The following is a 3,608-nucleotide window of genomic DNA, read 5'->3' as shown; positions in this document are numbered from 1 at the left end:
GCAGAGACTTCTTCTCTTAAGGGCACAGCCAGCCACATGCCTGGCCTAAGTATGAACTATACACCCTGTGTTTGGACCAGTATAGCATGTTCTGAAGTAGATTCTTGTATGTGGATAGAATGCCTTCGCTTTAATCACTTTGTATTCTACCACACATTTTACCAAAATATAAGCTATGTATATACTGGGAGGAAAGTGTTGGCTACTTATTTAAAGTGGGTGGTTCACATCCCTCTTTGGGGAGCTTCAGTTTTTTTTTTTCAACTGATGCCTTAGTTCTTACAGTAGCCTAATACATAGCAGACCAGCGTGGGAAATGTCACATCTGCTTTTTACTATTAGAAAGAGCATTAATGCAAGATTATTAAAAATAATTTTCTTGGTGCTGTGAAGGCTGACAAGTAGAGGTACAAGAGAGGGATATTCAATAGGTTCAATAGAATAGGATGGAGAGATGGTGCAGAGGTTAAGAGCATTGACTGCTCTTCCAGAGGACCCAGGTTCAATTCCTAGCTCTCCCCACCCCCACCCCCGTGGCAGTTCACAACTATCTGTAACTCCAATTCCAGGGGATATGTCACGCTCACTCAAACATACAGGCAGAACACCAACACACAGAAAAATAGGTAAATATTTAAAGAAAAAGAAAAAAAGAAAAGCTATACCACGGCGATGGAAAGATTACTGGGTAGTAATCATTGAAATCAGTGAAATACAAGCTAATGCTTAACTTTAGATGGCATTGTTTATTACTCTCCCCAGTGTGCTACTCCTATCCTCTTGGCTAGTAAAATTCCAACTTTGCCAAAATGACCAGTGAGACGAACAGCAAGTTATGATTATTGATGTCTGTAATCTAGTCCTTCCTGACAGTGATTGTCTAGAGGTAGTCATATGACATAGTTTTAGTCAACAGTGTTTAAGGAAAAATCTCCTGGAATTCTGGGGGGAAGGTCTGTATTTCCTTCTTAAAAGGCTATCCAACCTAGATGGTATGCTTACATTATTGACAGCTATTTATGGACACAAAGAGAAACATCACTACAATAATAGGGCGATTATAATAAGCAATGCAAGATGCAAGGGAAATCCTGGCCACAAAGAGCTCAAGGAGCCTCTTAACCAACCCAAGACGACGTCTAAACTCTGGTGAAATACTAAGCATTGTGTTTTAAACTGTTATTTGGGGTTTTCCACTACTTTTTGATAACTTTTGTATAGAATTATAGACACATCTCTATAATGATAGAGATATCGCTTTCAAGTGTGTGTTTTAGGTGAATTAAAAATATATATTTAAATAATTTAAACAAGTAACTTTCCCAACTCAACTATACTTAATATCTGAATTGTGTCAAGTTTTTAATATTTTCCCCAATTCCAGACAGTAAACAGCATAAAGATAATCCATCAATCCTACACCTGTAGGGTTTTTTTTTTTTCACATTAACATCACTTGAATTCACCAGTTAAAACTGATTGCAAGCTAGGCATGGTGGTCTACATGTCTAATCCCAGCACTTGGGAAGTGGAGACAGGAAGATCAGGAGTTCAGGGCCAAAGCTCAGCCACATAGCAAGTTCAAGGCCAGCCTGGCTACCCAAGACCTTGTCTCAACAAAAAGGAAACAAAAGAGATCACCAAATTCATGGTAGCCAGTGGTTTCACATAGAGCCTGAGAATCTGCATTTCTGACATATCCCCAGGTGCTTCTGCTGTTGCTCTGAGGGCCACACTTTGATGGCCACGGTGGTAGGCTGGCTGAGGAGTCACCGATAGACCAGACATTCCTGGAGTTTATTTCATGCACATCTGTACCCCACATACTTTAGTCTGGATTTTACCTTCTGACCACAGGACATTTAGCCAATCTGGTAAATTTGGATTTCTTAATGTTATTGCCATCTAGACAAGTCCTCATTAATGGATGGAAGGCTGCATCTTCCTTTCCTGGGGTCCCACAGCCCTGTGTTACTGGTGTCTCTGGGTTTAACAGTCTTCTGGCTTAATGACTCTTTTTATTTAATGGGGATGAGACTTGTGAGCCTCCAAGAGATTTCAAGTGAAGCAAGGTCATCTATAACCGTCAATGTGCTCATTTCCCAGTCTTAGAGTGAACATCTTTAACTCTGAGATGGCCCTGGCCCAGAGCTGCCTGCTTTCCCAGGCTGCAGAGGACACGGAAAGGTTACCCAAGCTTGCAGCTGAGCTTCTGGCAGCAACGTGGTAACCTCCCAATGTGAGCATCTGCTCTGCCCCTCTCATTAACTTTTTTTCTGGGCAGAAATTAGGAACCTAGAGAGCTATCTAAGCATAAGTCTCTCACATTGCTGGTACAGAGACACCCGGTTTCTACTAAAGGTGCCACAAGTCAGAGTTTTGAGAAATGCGTGCAGTCTCTCCTTCTCCTGTAGGACTGCTGCCTATGTCTGGAAAAGAAAAGAAAAAAAATCCACAAACTTTAATGTATCCTGTTCAAGAACAACACACAGTTGGTGCCATTCAAACAACGCTACCAAATCAACTTCCATACACGCCCGCGATTGTGTCTGCGCTTGCAACATCTTCGAATGAGTTCTCAGTGTGTCCTAATTGCATTTCCATTGCTGTGATGAGACACTCTGACCAAGGCCACTTACAAAAGGAAAAAGTTCTTTGGAGCTTACAGTTCAGCAAGTGAGTCCATGACCATAGTAATAGTGGAGAGTGTGGCACCCGGCAGGCAGGGCTGGCACTAAAGCTGTAGCACCGAGACATACTTCCTGATTCCACAAGCAAGAAGCAGAGAGGGAGAGCTAAGTGGGAGTAGCATGGGCTTTGGAAATCTCGAAGCCCACCACCGTGACAGATCTCCTCAAACAAGACCACGCCTTCTAACCCTTCCCAAACAGTTCTGCCAACTGGGGACCAAGTATTAAGACATATGAACCTATGGGGCCATTCTCATTCTAACCATGGTACTGTGGATTGGACGTGGGTTTCCCACAAAGGTTTTTTTTCTTTCCTGCGTGGTAACGAGAGTTTCAACTGGTGGGTCCTAGATGTGAGGTCCATTGAAAGCACGGTCTTGAAATGATTTAAGTAGTCCTGTGGGGCTCTGAACTAGTTATAAAAGAATGAGACTTATTCCTAATGTGGCTTCCTATTATTGCCAAGTAATTCCTCCATCCTGAATGTTATCTCGTTCATATTGCCATCTACCGTGATATGACACAGCCATGGAGACCCTCACCAGAGCTGTCGCTATATTATTTGTGTGTACCTGGGTACGTGTGAGCCTGCAGGTGCATATACACGCGTGCACACACACACAGATACACACACACAGAGAGAGAGAGAGAGAGAGAGAGAGAGAGACAGACAGACAGACAGACAGACAGACAGACAGAGACAGAGAGAGAGACAGAAACAGAGAATGAATGAATGAATGAATGAATGAGGTACCCGGGAATAAAACCATACAGTCACAGCTACCTGATTTTGGGCAAAGATAAAAAAAACATGCACCAGAGAAAAGGCATTTCTTCCTCAAGAAATGGTATTAGGAAAAGTGATATCCATGTGTAGATGAAGCCATATCCTGTATCTTTCAGCCTGTACAAACAGTA

The sequence above is a fragment of the Acomys minous genome (genome assembly GCF_964271855.1).
Source record: "Acomys minous genome assembly, chromosome: 4".
In the NCBI taxonomy this organism is placed as follows: domain Eukaryota; kingdom Metazoa; phylum Chordata; class Mammalia; order Rodentia; family Muridae; genus Acomys; species Acomys minous.
The sequence above is the reverse complement of the archived record's forward strand: the minus strand, read 5'-3'. Positions refer to the sequence as shown.